General features: G+C 45.2%; 1 protein-coding gene and 1 pseudogene across 1 annotated transcript in view; one reads left to right on the forward strand and one right to left on the reverse strand.

Annotated features, from left to right (window-relative positions):
• Window positions 1–17,682, reverse strand: part of Chdh (choline dehydrogenase) — a 28,237-nt gene that overhangs the window by 8,830 nt on the left and 1,725 nt on the right. The gene's annotated exons all lie outside the window — the stretch shown is intronic.
• The window catches only part of LOC127236848 (corepressor interacting with RBPJ 1-like), a 19,569-nt pseudogene continuing 1,887 nt past the window's right edge, over window positions 1–17,682 (forward strand).

Consider the following 17,682-nt stretch of genomic DNA (forward strand, 5'->3'; position numbering starts at 1 on the left):
ATGGGGAAATCATTCACCCATTTCATGTGCAAAAAGGACTTTCATCCTATGTCCAAATCCAACATCAAGAAGGTAAGGAATAAAATAAATCTTTAAAAAACAAAGGGGGCTGGGGAGATGGCTCAGAGGTTAAGAGAACTAACTGCTTTTCCAGAGGACCTGAGTTCAATTCCCAGAACCCACATGGCAGCTCACAACTGTCTAGTTCCAGGGGACCTGACACCCTCATACAAATGTACATGTAGGCAAAACACCAATGCACAAAAAAATAAAAATAAAAAATTTAAAAAGGTAGGGATGGGTGAACAGAAGACATCACATGACAAAGGGGAATCAGAAGAATGGATACAGCAGTGCCTCCTAGAACAAGAGTCATGGGATGACTGACTCTTGTGGGAAATGAACATATAAATGGTCTGAATGTCATATATGAGGCCCCACCAGCGATTAAAGAACACAAAGGGAAAGGAAATAATGGAAGATGAGAGACAGAATACAAATGTGAGTGACAGAAAAGAGCTCCAAGAAAAAAATATGTTAAAGATGACATGAACATCAGAAGTCAGCCCTTCCACATTCAGATTCAAAATGTAAGGTGTGTTAAATGTTACAGACAGAGTTATGTCAGCACTGACAGAGACTGCCCCTTATTTGGTCTTCCTGGGATCAATTCAATTCCTACTGGGGTCTCGGGGCCATCAATGTACCCTTGGAGATAATATCAGGGATGAGAAACAGTGGGTTTGCACCAAAATGAAACGTACTGGGGGAAAAATGACTGCAAATGATCTGTCACAGGAAGTGATGGCTGAGGAGAGCTTGAAACTGAATCCTTAAAAGATGTTGGAGACTCCATGGAAACAGAAGTCTTGTTCAAGACTTGAACAAGAAAAGAAAGGAAGGAAAGGGAGGAAGGGAGGGACGGAGGGAGGGAGAGGGAGAGGGAGGGAAGGAAAGATGATAAAAAAGATAAAGTTACAGAAGAGCAGAAGTGAACATACACACAGAGAGAACATAAAACAAATCAATCCCCTTCCTCTTCCTTTGCTGAGATTTTAGAAAGCCACAGTGGGAATAAAGAAAAGAGGAAGAAAAACATTCAGGAACTATCAATGACTAAGAGGACAAGTCTAAAAGACACTTCATAAAGAACTTTCCAGCAGTCACAGTGACAGAGGGAAAACAAAACAAAAAAATGAAGCTTTCTAAAATGAAAGCGTCCTGAAGGTATTAAAAATGAGGCCATTCTTGTTCCTAGTCCAAATATGGAAGGGTCTCACAGAGTGGGGATCTGAAGTCACCACAGGGCTGAGGACCACAGGAGAAGCAAGTTGGTTGGTCACAAGCAAAGGGAGGTGAGGAGCAGGGCACTGCAGAGTCCAATGCAGAGTGGACATTAGAAAGGACACCAGAAGCCAAGCACCAGTGAATCCAGTCAGCCCGGGAGGCGCCACAGGGGAGGGGTGACTCCCTGGGAGTAAAAGGACAATATATTCCTCCTGAATATCTTTAGCAAGGGCTAACTTACACATTATTATCTCTTTAATTTTCCATCTCTGTAAATAGTCTCTTCAAGTATAAAACAACACAGGTACCACAAAGGTTGAAACGTGCAGATATTTGTAGGCAATCTATTTAGAGGTATAGAATTCAGTTTTTTTTTTTTTCCTTGTTGGTTACTATTTCTTATGCCTTGTACAAGATTTAAAGTATATAAGTAACTATGTAACTTAATTTTTTATCTTTTGTCCTGAAATACCATTTAAGCAGTGACAGGACACTGAAAGCAAAGAAAGAGAAAATTATTTCATGAAGTCAGGCAGTGGTGGCACAAGCCTTTGATCCCAGCACTCACGAGGCAGAGGCAGGCAGATCTCAGTGAGTTGGAGGCCAGCCTGGTTTACAAAGTGAGTTCCAGGACAGCCAAAGCTGTTTGTTATACAGAGAAACTCTGTCTGGAAAAGCCAAGAGGAAAGGGGAGGGGGTTAAAACAAATGAAGGAAGAAACCAATAAAATTATTACAAGAGATGGAGACACAAGAGATACAGAAAGGGAATTTGGCAAATTTTTTAAAAGGTGTATTTTCATTGTCCAACATGATAAAGATGATCTACACAGCTCCTATAGTGAACTCCAAGGTTAGTGGCAAAGAACTCAAAAGCTTTCCCACCAAAATCGGGAGCAAGGCAAAGACGCCCTCTCTAATTCTAACACCACACTGGACATTATGGCCACAACACTCAAATGGAGAAAATTTAAAAAGCATTCACATTGGGAAGAAAGACATCAACTCTTCCTGGCCAATGTGATCATCTATGTAGACTATCTGAAAGAATGGACCGGAAAAGGTTCCTGAAGCCAACACAGCAAGACTGCATGAGACAAGGCAAGATGCAAGCATCTTCCACGCATCCCTCTCCGATAACCAGCAATGGGCATGGGACACGTCAAGGGAAAACACAATGCCATTTCACTTAACATGCCAAATAAAAAGGAGTAGATCTAAAACACATTCGCAAAGGACAGCTACCAAATTCTAATGAAAGATAACAGAGAAAGCCAGCTACATGGAGAGACATTCTGTATTTGTGGGTAGGGAGATTCAGCGTTGTCAGTATTCTTTACAATTTGATTTGTAAATCAATGCAAGATTTGTTAGTATTCACGGCCTGATCCAAAATTTATATGCAGAGGCAAAAGGTCTCAGACAGCCAACACAGTGTTCAAAGAGAAGAACTAAGAGTATTGACACCGCCTGAATTCCAGCCTTGTAGTGAAGTACAGTAACTGAGACAGTGTGGTACTGCCAAAGCAACAGGACCCTCAACAGAACAGAGCAGAGCCCAGAAATAAAATCACAAAACTAGATGAACTGATCTTTGTCTAAGAAACAGCAACTGAATGGAAAGAAATGGTCTGCCAGGACCACTGCACACAATTAAGTGAAGCTGGACTTGGATGGGTCTTAAAAGTTACTGGATCACAAATCCAAGGATCAAACACGAAGCTGTTTAAAAAAAAAAAAAATCCCAGAGCACAACAGGGTGACTGACAATGACTGCCTAAGATAGGACACTGAAGGCACAACCAAAAACAAACAAACCAAAACCAAAACTGACAAACCAGAGCTCATCAAAATAAAAAATGTCTACTCTACTAAGATACTGTCAAGAGAATGAAAGGACAAGCCACTGAGTGGGCTTGTAATGAAAAACTGTCGCATACAATATACACATCATATACTCCTAAGGCCATTAGTAACAAATGTCCTGATTACCAGATGGGGCAAAGACATAAACAGAAAGACACACGTCCGGACCTTAACTAAGCATTTGAAGATGAGCTGCACAGCACATACCACGAGGGAGCTACAGCTGGAAAGTAACTGTGCAGTCATGTTGACCATACAGTCTGGAGTAGTGCAGCAGGGTCACGTGAAGAAACGTACACATCTGGGCATAGTGGTACATGCTTGGGTTTTCAGGACCTGGGAGTCTGAGGCAGGAGGACACGATTTTTCTTTTTGGGTTTTGTTGTTGTTGTTGTTGTAGCTTCTGTTGTTGTTTCGTTTTGTTTTTGTTCGAGACCGGGTTTCTTTGTAGTTTGGAGCCTGTCCTGGAACTCTCTCCGTAGACCTGGTTGGCCTGGAATTCACAGAGATCCACTTGTCTCTGCCTCCCGAGTGTTGGGATTAAAGATGTGTGTCACCAATGCCCAGCAGCTTTTTTTTTCTTTTTGGTTTTCGTTTGTCTGTTTTTGAGGAGGACACAATTTTAAGGCTACAGAGAGCCTATCTTAGAAAAGAAAGAGAGGAGGAGATGAAGAAGGAGAGGGGAAGGAAGGGAGAAAGGGGGGAAGAGCAGGAGGGCCCCCACAGAGCATTGAATGAACCACAGATCCTAAAAGTGTAGTCATAACATAGAAAGAAAACCACAGAAGCTCATAACCTGAATGGATTTTAAAACATGCAATTCACATTTCATGAAAGTTCTAGAATTTATGGAGCAAAAATTAAGAGTTGAAAGGAATATAGTTCTACAGTAACTGAAGACTTCAATGTTCAGAGTTCAATAATGATAGATTAATAAGGTAACAGAAGGAAAAAAACACACCATAAGCCAAGTTGGACATAACAGGTACATACAAGCACTCAACACAACAACAGAAACACGTTTTTCCCTCAAGTGTATACAAACCAACCTCCTGGGCAGATTATACATATTAAAGACAGAAAGCATACCAGGAATCTATTTGTACCACAGTGGAACTAGAAATCAATAAGCAGAAGAAAAGCTCACAAAAAAATATGAAATGAGTGCTTCTAAAACCCCAGTGTGTCAGAAAAGACATCGCAGAGGAAATTAGAAATACATGAAACAAATGAAAAAGAAAGCATGAGACACCAGAGCTTATGCAACATGGTGCGAGTGGCGTTATCGGATGCTCAGAGCTTCATCTGCTACCTTCAAACAGAGAGAAGATCTTTATCCTGTGAACAACTAGAAAATAGAACAAACTAAGCCAAGGCCAGCAGAGGGAAGGAAACACTGGAGATCAGAGCAGAGATAAAGATAAACAATGGAGGAAACTGATGAAGATAAAAGCTGGCTAGAGCAACAGCAAAGTTGATAAGCCTTAGTGCCGTGCTCACTGCTGACAGCAAGAAAGCTTTTCAGCTAAAAACAGGATCAACACATCATTGCAAGCTCTGGCCAAAACACACACACACACACACACACACATACACACACACACACACACACACACACACACACACACGGGGGGAGGGGGAGATTATTATTAATTTAATAGTTACATAAAATCACCATAAATTCCAGTTGCATCTATTTCTCTACAGTAATAACAATCTGAAAAGTGAAGGAGTAACTTCCATGCGCAATGGCATTAAAAAAAAAAAAGAATAAAATAAGGGCTATAAAGATAGTTGAGTTCAGATCCTTGCACCCATGTAAAAATACAAACCAAAACAGCCAGGCATGTCTGTGCTTGCACAAGTAACCCCAGCACCATGGCAGGCAGAGACAGGAGGGTGGATTACTGGGGCTTGGGCTTAGCAAGCCTAGCCCTGTCTCCAAGGAGTAGGGCAGAGGAAGGAAAGAGTAATAGAGCAGGGTACCTGATATATTCCTCTGGCTTCCCTGTGTGTGCTCATGGGAGTGTGTAGGGAGGAGGGGGAGGGAGGGGGAGAGGAGGGAAAAGGGAGAGACAGGAAGAGAAAGGGAGAGAAAGAAAGAGGGAGGAAGAGAGACATAAGGAGGGAGGAAGAGGGAGAGGGGTCAAAAGATTAGGATAAAATTTAACCAAGGATTTAATTAATTAGTATTAGTTAATTTATCATTGCTATAACAAAGTGCCTGACAACAGCCACTTAAAGAAGAAAGGTTTTACTCTGGCTCTGTGCTAAAGGGCTATCTATAATCTATCACAGAGGGGAGGGGATGTAGGCAGGCAGGCCTGTGAAGTGGCTGGTCACATTGCATTTGCACTCAGGCAACAGAGAGAGATGAATCCTGGCTCTGCTCAGTTGCTCTTATGCAGGGCAGGGCGTCAGCTTGTGGCAGTCTCCAGGGCTGTGGAATGTAGAGGCAGGAGGATTGCTAGGATTGCCATCGGCCTAGCTTCAGGTCACCTGCTTTAGGGGGGAAAGGTGACTTCTCTTTATCTGGTAACCATGAAAGCACGTGTACATAACAACACACACACACACACACACACACACACACACAGAGAGAGAGAGAGAGAGAGAGAGAGAGAGAGAGAGAGAGAGAGGCACACACAGAGCGCACCAGATGGGGCAATACATGCATGTGAAGGCAAAAAATAGCAGGGTCCTTGGGACTTGGTGGCCAACAAGCCTGGCTGAATTAGGAGCTCTAGGTTCAATAAAGAGACCCTAGCTCAAAATTTAAAATGGAGTTGAGGAGTTGAAGGGGCTAGCCCTCTGCTTTAGCAGCCATGGCAAGCTGCAGAAAAGACTCAACTTGTGCTTGCCTGACCGCGCCCCTCCTGCCCTACTCACTAGGAGGTCAAATACCCACATGGCAAGGAACCAATCAGAAGTTAGTTGGCGGGCTTTGGGCCTGCTTTATGGTCAAAATGGTATAACAGTGACATGCAGAGCATAGCAACCACCCTGGGAGGGTCTGTAGGCCATAGCAACCACTTGACCAATCAACCCAAGATCGGATGCATAGGAATCTTGAGACTGTTGCAGACCCCTAGACATTCCCCTTGTTCTATGCAATATATCCCCTCCCACCTCACAGTCCCCCTTGGGGTCCTTCTCATGCCAGCTGCTGTGACAGATGGATGAAGGACCCAAATTAATGGGGTTAACTCATTAAATAATAAAAGACTCTTTGCTTTTGTATTGAAATGGGTGTCTTGGTGATTTTGGGGTTCAGAATTTGGGCACCCTGTGTCAGATGTGGTAGTATATGCCTTTAAGCCTAGCACTCAGGAGGTGAAGGGCAGGCAGCTCTCTGTGTGTCTGAAGTAGCCTAGGCCATGTAAATAAATAAATAAGGTTGAGAACTAAGAAGAAACCTGATATTGCCGTCTGGCCTCATGTATGCACAGCCACAAACATGTGCGTACACATGAACATGCACATGTGAATATACACCCCCCAAACACACACAGAGAGAAACTAATTCAGAACACATCAGAGACATAAAGGTAGGTCATAAACTTGCAAAACTCTCATGGAAACACGGAAGAAGAAACCTTCATGACATTAGATTTGGTGACTTTTATTACAGGTAATAAAAGGGAAAAAAAGGATAAATTTAAACACCCCTTTTGTGCATCAAAGGACATTGATGAGAGAGAAATGATGAGCTTGGCACAGTGGGACCTTGCAATCTCGACACTTTTGAAACAGAAATAGATCAGTGTGTGAGGTCAGCCTGTTCTATATAGAATTCCAGGGCTACTTTGCAAGACACTGTTTCCAAAACAACAATAAAAATACAAGTGCAGTGAGAAGCCCACAGATAAGAAAGCACTGGCCAGCCCCATGTCTGATAAAGTACTAATATCCAGGCTACACAAAGACCTCCCAGAACTCAACAATGGCAAAACCCCAATGGACACAAATGAAGAGGGCTTAAACACACAGTTCCAGAGAAGACGGCAGTGGAGCTCAGAAAGGCAGTGGAGCTCAGAAAGGCGCGCAAGCCGCACCAGTTATTAGAGAAAGACAACACAAAGCCACAGTAAGATTGGCCCATGCCCATCAATATGCCTAGAATGGAAACAAGTGGAAAATAGCAAGAATTGGCAAGGATGCCCAGAAGCTTTGTACACCACTGTGATACACCAATGTCACAGCCACTGGGGGAAACAAGCTAGCAGTTTTTTTCAAGAAGTTTAAGATTTACTACATGGCTCGGTAATCCTGATCTGTAGTTATACACAGGGGAGATGAAAGAAAAGATGCATGCTGGCAATGCAATGCCAGTGTTGTAGCAGTCACTCCCCACTCCTCCCCAGAGCCCCCCCCCCAAAAAAATCAAAACCCTCAGGGGAAGGGCTCCATAAGCTATTTCTGGGTGGACTCTGTGAACTGACTCAGTTATCTGAATAAGAAAGGTATGAAGATTTGGGGATAGGGCTGGGCTCCGTGGTGCATGCCTGTAACTCCTGTAACTCGAGGCAGAAAGAATGGCAGCTCTGGGCCAGCCTAGAGGGCAAAGGCAGACACTGTCCCAGACAACTAAATGAAACAATCAAGGCAGATCAAATGGCTGTAAGAACAGCAGTTACTCTGAGCAGGGAATATACCCCAAGTTTTTAATTTGCTTCTGCCACGCTTCGTTTCCTAATCCAGGCAACCAACCGGCATCAAGGCCTGAAACAAGGGATACAGACTTCCGAGGAACCTTTTGCTTGGAGGAGTGGGCCTGCTGAGGAGCCAAAGGCTTTCCTCACAAGCTAAGCTTCCATGTTTAACCCTGTGCCCCAGGCACTGCAGAAACACATCCCCTGCTACAAGCAAGTTTTCACCTTCTCCACCTTGATACCCTTGCCCAGATTCAGGTTAGTGTGGCTCTGGTCCTGAGACAGCCACAGATGTGTTGGGATGTCATGTACAGATCAAATATTGAGAGGAAGAGAGGAAGTTAAATGGAAAATCCCAAATGCAGGGCCACCACAGCCTGCTGTTCTGCTGTCACAGGCTTCCATAGTATGACCCACGACTGAAAGTGGGTACTACAAAGTATGTGCAACTCTGTGGTCGGATGCACTGGCTGTTTCATACAAAAATTCAGAATGCTCATGGTTTTGAGTCCATAACCAGTTATTCAAGTCTGATGATTTTGCAGTGGTGTTAAGTTACAAAGGAACTGGGACCAGAATAATGTGCATACTCACCATTCCCTTACTTGGAATACAGTCTGTCTGTGGAGCTGTGGGCTGAACACTGCAAACCATCTGAAAGGAACTGTGGGCTGAACACTGCAAACCATCTGAAAGGACCTTCTGGACAGTGTTCCTAATGGTACTCCATTCCTCATGTGTGCGTGCGTGCGTGTGTGCGTGTGTGCGTGTTTACTTTCTAATATTCTCCTGGTTCAATACTGGGAGGATTTAGGGTAGAACATTTGAACTTTGTTACCAGGCCTTCTAGTGCTTGCTTTGATTTGCAATCTCCAGAGGACCCATGAGCAGTTAGCTAGGAAGAGGCAGGGACACTGTACCATGTGTCAAACTGACAAGAGGAACAGATGCCTTTGCTGAGCACTGGCCATGAGTTATGCTATTAAGTCCCCCAAAGGTATAGGGGGTGCAAAGGTCTTCACCACCACTACCCAAAGGAAGCAAGCCCCAAGAAGTCTAGTTCCTCCCCATACCCCATGTTGTAAGAATGGAAAAATACAGCCTAACTCTCCAATGACGCCAGGAAGCTAGAAGTTTAAACCTTAAATTCCAGACCCTGACCTCAGCCAGTAAATAGTCAAAATGGCACATTCTTTGCAGTTTACAGCAGGACCTGTAAGTGAGCTTTGTCACCCTACCCAGGACCCACGGGAATGCAACCCTCTGGGGCTATCGGAAACGGATTGGTCTATAAACTGTGGGCTTAGATGGTTTAAATTGATTGGTCTGCACTGCCCAGGCTCTGGATGCTATGAGATGACTGGTTTAAGATGTGCGGGCTTTGTTTTAATCCTATAAAAGCTATCTTATTTCCGCCCTCGTGGTCTTTAGTCCTCTGCCCCAGCGTGGCGCATGACTGTGGACCCCAATGCACTTGAAATATAAAAACCACATGCTTGTACATCAAGACCACTTCTCGTGAGTGATTTGGGGGGGGGCGCCTTTCCTGAGTGGGAGCTTGAAGGTCCACGCTCTGCAGGTCTTTCAATGTCAAGTCAGAGTCCCTACCAATTAAGCCATATCAGGACAACCCAAAGGTCATAGTCTGAACATGGGATGGGCATAAGGCACCAAACACCCATGTCAGAATAAAGGAGGCCAAGGAACTGGCAAAGGTTTGGCTACTTTTGTGTATCCAGCAGATCCCTGCTAGTGGCACCTGTTATGATCAGTTTCCCCTGGTCCCATAGCCATGTCAGCCCCAAATAACACACAGGGACCCTGTATTAGATATAATGCTGTTGGCCTGTTACTAGCGTTTCTTATTTAGCTCTGTCTTAAATATTAACCAATTTCTATTCATCTAAGTGTTTCCACGTGGTCTTATCTTACTGAAGAGAGGGTCCGGACCTCTTCTCTTAAGCCCCTACATCTTGACTCTCCTCCTACATCTCCCAGAATCCTCTTTGTCTCCTAGTCCAGCCTATCTTGCCTTTCTATTGGCCAACAGTACTTTATTTATTAACCAATAAGAGAATACATAGTTACAGAATGACATCTGCCATCAGGCACCACTACCTCATCACCAGAGGTGAACACAGGGGTGGCCCAAGGTGGAGTGAGCCTTAGTCGCTTGAGCTGAGACTTATGGTCTAGTGGTCCTAATAGGAATTTCAATGTCACCTCCAGCCCAGGCAACCCAACCCCCTAGAATACCAGAGTGAGTTTCATAATGGCCTCAAGAGTCATTGTCATTCTAAGAGCCAGCCCAGCTGGTCACTGCCTATCACCTCCCACCCCACTGGGAGCTGCTCCCTTAGTTCCAAATACATGTACTAGCCTCTCGTATGTATTGCTCTTTTCTCCAGGTGCGTGTACCAGTTTCTGTTCAATTGGCTTACTCTTCCCTTTCCTCTGGCCTCACCTAAATATCATCATAGAGAAACCTTCATCTATACTGGCCACATTCATCCAGGGACTTTTCTATGTGCCACTTTCCATGTGCTGAGCCTAGCCTAGAGGCTGCACTCTGTAATACTGGCTACAGAGATACACTCAAGGATGGACCTGCACATGGCTTATAGCCAACTGTCCCTGACAGTCTGAGAAGTTGGGGCCAATCCTTTGTTAGGACTGACAGGAAGTGCTAGGCAGGAGAGACAAAGGAAGTTCTGGGTCCTCACTTGACCAGGCTACCTGGACATGTAGACAGATCAAAACCACTATGACATATACTTCACTGCATCCAGCATACCCAACTAACTACAAAGCTTTGCCAGTACAGTGTGATGTCGGCAATCCTAGTTCTCGAAAAGAGACACAAGGATCACAACAGGGTTCGTGGGGAGTTTGAGATCAGCCTGTGTAGGCTACAAAATTAGATGTCTTGATAGACAAAATTAAAGGCATCCTCTTAAGAATCTGTTTTTCCTCCATTTCACATATCATAAACATAGGAGAATAATTTTCTGAAACTTAAATTTATCTTCCTACAAGTCTCTACACAGACACACAGCAGACAACTACAGCGGGGATTCTCATCTCCCAAAATAGGGAGCTACCTGGCCCCTGACAGGGAGGACAAGGCCAGGACCTCTTGGTCCCTGTGGCACAGGCAGTACTCTCTCTGCCTTTGCTGGTGAAGCCATTGTAGATGGGACAATATGAGATAAGGGAAATCCCAGACCACAAAATCAGGACCGGAACACAGGCCCAAGGCTTTAAGAAACCTATTGTTCATAGAATCCAGAATGCCTCCAAAATGCCTTAGAGCCAGGGGGTAGCAAAAAAGCATGCAATCTGCTAAAGCCATGCCCTCCCCACTCCCTACTCTCCACTACAAAAACTGATCCTCAGACCCTTCACTCTCATTCTCCTGCAGCCTTACGTTCAGGGTCACAGGGTTCGGGGGTATCAACCTCTCAAACCAATATAAAGTTTGCTCTCCCCATTCTGAACCGAGTTTGTTCTTTCGTTTATACCTCTGACTTATTCATACACAGAACAGAGGCTGACAAGAAAGCTCTTTGAGAGTTTGGACACTTCAAGGCTGATACCACATGTCACAGGGCCTTACAGAATGACTCAGGTTGGTGATTGCCGGTTGGAAACCTACATACTGACCTCAGAAACAGGTACTGCCTGCCTTGGTGGCTTCTTGGACTTAATGTTGCTCTTCCATCTCCCTTCCCATAGCACCTGCTCCAGCTCAGGGGGCACACAAGGTTCTGCATTCAAGAATCTTCCGTCTGCGTTCATCCCTACTTTCTCTCCCCCCTCCCATCTTTCTCTATGGTGGTCTTCATCAAAAGTAGAAACACATGGGACTGAACATGGGCTAGACACCCACTCGCCTTTTATAGTGTAAATGGGAAATATGCTCTATGGTTCATATGTTTGAACATCTGTTCCCCAGCTGACAGTATTAGTGCTGTTTTAGGGCATTGTAGAGGCTTTGGGACAAAGGCTGGAGGTAGTGAGTTATGGGGTGTGGGCCCGGAGACTATAGCTCAGCCCAACTCTGGCTTCACGCACTCTTTGTTGGCATCTTACACAAAGCCATTGCTATAAGTTCTGGTATCTACTAACTGACCTACTCAGCCATTGTGCCTTCCCTACCATGACTGACTACATTCCCTCAACAATGACTCACAATAAACCTCACCACTCTTAAAGTTACTTCTGTTAGATATCTGGTCACAGTGATGGGAAAAGTAGTCACTATACTGCCAACCGGGGACATGTCGCTCCTATGTCGGGGGAGTGGAGGAGCCATCTGCCACTTCTTTCCCTTGAAGGCTTATGTGGGAATTGACCCTGATTGCCCAAGGTGTCTGTAAGGAAGGTGTAGTAAGTTATTGTCGGGGGCCCTCCCAGAGGTAAGTGAGCAGCAGCGAGGGATGAAGCAGCCCAGGTTGGCTAAGGATGGTACACTTCAGCTAGGAGTTTCCCACACACTGTGCTGGGCTGTATCTGGGCCAGTGGACTGAACAGCAGAGAAGGCCTCAGGGCAGATGGGGACATGGTGTACTGGCTCTAGCTGAGCAAGTGTAGGTCTCGGTGTCTGGGCTCTTGTGCAATAACACAGCAACAAGAAGAAAACGAACTATTCTTCAGGGTTGTTAAAGTACCTTCTTGTGACAGGCCCAGAACAGGTGTCAGAGCCATAAAAAGAATGGCAGCCTTGTGGGCTTGTGTTAGCAACCTTCACCCATCACAGATCAACAGGGAACTAGAGGTTGTTTTGTTTACCAACAGCAAGGAGAGAGCCTAAAGCTGCCAGAAACAGGTACAGGGCGAAAACTTGCCGTAAAAGTGAGAAAGGGTTGAAAGGAAACCATGGTATGGAGGGCTCCTCAGTACCAGTGTATCCACTTCTGTCCACCCCACAGACCAGGCCAGCGTCCACAACTTCTTCCTTGGAGCCCTCCTCACAGTGCCCTTCCTACAGCTCCCAATGTAGTTCTCCACAGCAGTTGCAGGAATGTCCTCAGAATGAGGGGTCCAGGCACCAGAAGTGGTGGCTTGGACCTCACCAAATAACATCATGCACAGGAGACAACTGGAAGCAAAGGAATGCCTCTTGGCAACTGGGGATAGAGTGTAAATGGGGGACTGCAGGTGCCACCTAGGAAATACTCAGGGATGCCAATTAATACTTAAACTGGAATGCCATCATATTTTCAGTTACATCAAACATCTCCCACTGAGCTCAGGAAATACAGAAAAGAGTAGCATGCAGAGGGACAGTGTCCACAGAATCCAGGAGGGGAACCACATCCATTTCTTAAAAACAACCTCGAAGTAATAAAAATGGTGATGGTAGGAGTGGGGAGAACCCACAGTTTATGAGAGAAGTATGTATACCTATGTCTGGCCATGTAGTCTTAACTAGACCCAGGGGACTAGAACTCAGAGGACATATCTGAGGAAGATAAGAAGCCATTGTCTGTCAGATGTGATCTTGGGGTGATGCTAACTAACGCCCTTTCACACATACAAACTGAAAAAACTGGCAGGAAGAAAAAGATACGCATATGTAGACTTTTTTGTGGTAGTTGTTTCCTCAACACTGTATTTACATTGCAGATTACGAATTTAAAAAAGAATCACAAAGACTAGAAGAAAAAAAAAAAAAAAAAAACAGGGTTACCCACAGGTGATAGGAAAGCAGGAAACTCAGAGAGGGGGCAGAACAGGAGTCCTCACCTCCTTTCCCTCTAGCTAAATTTGCATACGCTTTCAAATTTCCATACAAGGCAGACTTTCAGCCAACGTTGACTTAGAATCACAAATATTACCAGCAGGGAGGGAGAGAGAGCACCAAGCTGGGGGGAGGGGGGGCAGAGGCCTGGTCCAGGTAGAAGGACAGGCTGAGAGGCAGGGTAAAGGAGACCCTGCAAACTCTTCCCAAGGACCTTCTGCACAAGTGTGGCTCTCTTTTGACCTAGAGAACTTTCTCAGTCTCAGTTATCAAACACTCACATCTGAAGTGACAGGATATGGTGCAATCTCCACAGGGGCAGCCCATGCACTCTCCCGATTGTCTGTGGAAGATAAGTACAGAAGGAAGGCAGAGTTGAGAAAGTTCCCCAGGCTTCTGGATTACTGCTGGTCCTCACTGGACACAGCATTTACCTTGTGTGGCTTGTTTTATTATTGGGCTTGGTTTCCAGTGGTTTTTTTTTTTTCCAGAATTTTTTTTTTTTTTTTTTTTTTTTTTTATCTGAAAATAAGTAAGGAAGCGAGTACCGAGTCCACCACAGAGATTTAGAGCATGTTATAAACTGTACCTGAACCTGGAGCCTGCCCCCCCCCCCCAACCTCTTCATTCTCTCTGTCCTTGCAATAATGGCTCTCCAGCACCTTATTCAGACACAAGACAGACAGCAGGTGGTGTTGAAGTAGCTCTTACAAAAAACGCACGCCCCACTTGGGCTTCACAGCTTCTCTGCCTTCATGGTGTGTGTCCTGTCAACTTTGGGACACAGTCCTGCTTGACTCTGCAGAGGTATATGGATGACTACAGAGTGACCATCCACCTAACCTAGCTGGTCCCCCATGAAGACTGAAGGCACAGGGCTAAGTGAGTTATTGTCTTAAACCCACAGTCACCCGTATCCCCAGGTGAGGCCATTCCCCAGATCTTCAGTCAAGAACTGCTTTGTTGTCCCCTCAACCAATAAAGAAATCTTCAGACCACAATGTAGAACCAGAACTGAGACAATGACCAACTAGACTACATAAGCAGGACTGCATGCCTCTGGGCCCGGCTCCCAATTCTTAAAGAGAAGTAGGTTGGGGATCACAAGGCTCTGTACTCATTCTTCCTAATGTGCCCACATCGTCTCTATCCCCTCTCTCTGCTTTTCACCATTACTCTTCTCTAACTGGCACACAGGATCAGTGACCTGGCCTGTCCTAGCCTGCCAGGAGCCAGTAACTTTGGTTACATTAAGAACAACAGTCCCTTACAGCCTCTGTGCTGTGAAGTCCATGCTCACCTGCATACTACCAGCCATGGAGCACCAAGCCACCTCCAAGCCAGTGAAAACAGGATGCGGGTCCACAGTACCTGCCCTGCTCAAGGCCCTTTACAGCTGTAATCATGCTCAACTTACATGCATGTCCCCTTCTAAACTTCTGAATAAATTTAACCACAGGAGGTCTCAAGATAGCAAGGAGAACAGCTTAGAAAATGAAAACTATGCAATCGCTAATTGCAGAAATGAATTAGGTTAGAAATCACCTAGGTCCCACAGCCCAGGTTCTAAAATATACTTCTGCCTTTGTTCTCCCTCAGGGGAGAAAAAAAAAAACATGCAAAATAAAGACACAATTTATAACGTATCAAATAAACCTACACTTGGATACATCTCATGCACTGCGGTTCCATGCCTATCAGGATCCTTGGATGGTAGTTACTGCTCAACCACACTTGGTGCAGCCTCTCTGGGACTGTTTCTTCATTTATAAAATGGAAATGGGGCTGGAGAGTGGGTTCAGTGGGTCAGAGCACTTGCTCTTCTTGCAGAGGACCTGGATTCAGTTCCCAGCACCCACATGGAGGTTCATAATCCCATGTAGCTCCAGTTCCGGGGGATCCAATGCTCTCTTCCAGCCTCCACGGGCACCAGGCATACATGTATTCATATACATACATGCAGGCAAACTCTCATACACACAAAATAAAAATAAATAAATATTTAAATGGAAACAACCACCTACATCTTAGTTTCTTGTTTTTAATGGGGGCAAAAGTAAGAACTGTTGAGCATTATGGAAAATACCTATAATCCCAATACTTGGGAGGTCAAGGCTAAGGCAGGGCATCCTGATTTTGAAATCATCCTGTGCTATACAAGATATATATATATCTGATAAAATTAAAAGAATAAAAAATATAAAGCTCCAAGCACATGGAGTTCACAGTTCCTGTCCTGAACTCTATCCCCCTCCCCCTTCCTTACTTAACCTCATTGATGCATTCCATTTTTTCTTCTATGACATGTGACCCTACAACTACAACTAATAATAATATCAACTACAGGTTAATCTGACTATCAGTGATCAAAAAACATCACATCATGCCTTATACTTCAGCACAGTGCCAACTGCTTTTCCTTGCATCCCTAAGAGGCTGATTCCACCTGTAGTGAGGCTTTGAGTGGAAAAAGGGTACCCATTTCTTCTGTGGTCTGTACTTTCTTAGAAGCCCCAGTGTGTAACAACAAACATGGAAATCAACACAAGTGTCTACAAGACAGGTCACTGCCATGATCATACAGGCCATGCCCCACACGGCTTCACCCTCTAGAATTGGCTGAGGTGGCATTAACGCTGAGCTATAATCATGCCTGAGTCTGGGTTCTTTTGTGCCAGCCCCTTGTGCTGGGGCAGAGGTTGTCTGGAGTTTTATACCCATACTAGAAATCAAGGAGTGCAAGCTCTGGGTGACCTCAGGGTCTCTGGCTCAAAGCCCACAATAAATGAGCCAAGGCCAAGTCCAAACAGCTGGAGTGGAACAGGGCAGAGGTAGCAAGAGAGGTTGGAAAGCTCCAGTGGCTGGTTCAGGGGCTGCTTCAGGGGCGGGCCCAAGAACCCTGGCAGGCAGTTGGTTTTCACCAGAACACAAAACAATGAATCCACTGTTAACTGCCCAGAGACTTGATTAACATTTGCAAAAGAACAAAGTGGAAAATTCCACCTGTGTGGGTGGGAGCTAGCTAGACTCAGGGTATGTCAACAACCCTCACAGCCTTGTTCTCTCCAGGATGGAAAGAGCAGAGTTAACAAAGGTTGTATGTCCAAGGGAATTTCCACATTTGAGAACATGGAGATGATTAGAATTAAGAAAAAAAAATTGTCTTATGTCCCCTGTTCTACATCTATGCATCAAATTTAAACCCTTCAACTTGCTTTCCTGACTCTGGTTTCTTCTGAGTTCCTTGCTGATCCTGTTAAGAGTGACAAAGCTAATGTCATAGGTACACTGGGGAAACTGAAGTAGCACGAGACCAATAGCTTTGTTCATGGCCAAGAGATGCAAGTGACTCTTGGAGTCTCAGCTGCAGTGGTAACACAGAGACTGTTAGACATCTGGGTGATGGACAGTCTTCCAGGCCCTGGACCCAACTGTGACCTTCCCTACATGATATTAGAAGTCCAAAGCAATCTTCCTTAATGTGCAGAGTTAGGTATGGCCTTGGAGGAAGGCACATGATAATTTATTCTGGAATTTAACAGACACGCACCAAGCCCCTGGGCATGAAGATGTCTTATGCGGTGGCTCTTGTAGACTTGCAAACTGAAAGCATGACTAAAGGCAGCATGTGGAAAGTCTCCAAAGATTGCTTCCTTTTGATTCCAGTCACCTCTTCACTATCACAGCTCACTCTTGATTGTACAGGAAACTGAGACTCTGAGAATAGTAGCTTGCCACACATTCAGGAGACGCAGCTAAGCCCTCTCCGCTTCCTTGGCTCTGCCTTTGGTTATCAGCAATAGGCATCTAAGCAAGAGGCCCTCTCCAGCATATCACCTTAGAGACTGCATGATCAATCAACACGGATCATTGGAGGGCGGGGAGGGCCTGAGGCAGGAGAGAAATTCCTGAAGATAGACAGGCCCATCCTCTTGGCCCAGGTGTGTCCCCATCTGCCACCGCAGGGCCCTGTTTATTTTTCCATTCACTGCTCACTCTGATGCCCTGACCACAGGCCACAGGTACACACTCCCGTCTCAGAGGCAGAGTAGGGTCATTTGGTGGGGGGCCTGCTCAGGCTGTGTTGGCTGGCACTCTTGCCTGAGCATTCTCCCATATCCCTCCCTCTTTCCCA

The sequence above is a fragment of the Phodopus roborovskii genome, unplaced genomic scaffold (genome assembly GCF_943737965.1).
Source record: "Phodopus roborovskii unplaced genomic scaffold, PHOROB, whole genome shotgun sequence".
Taxonomy (NCBI): Eukaryota; Metazoa; Chordata; class Mammalia; order Rodentia; family Cricetidae; genus Phodopus; species Phodopus roborovskii.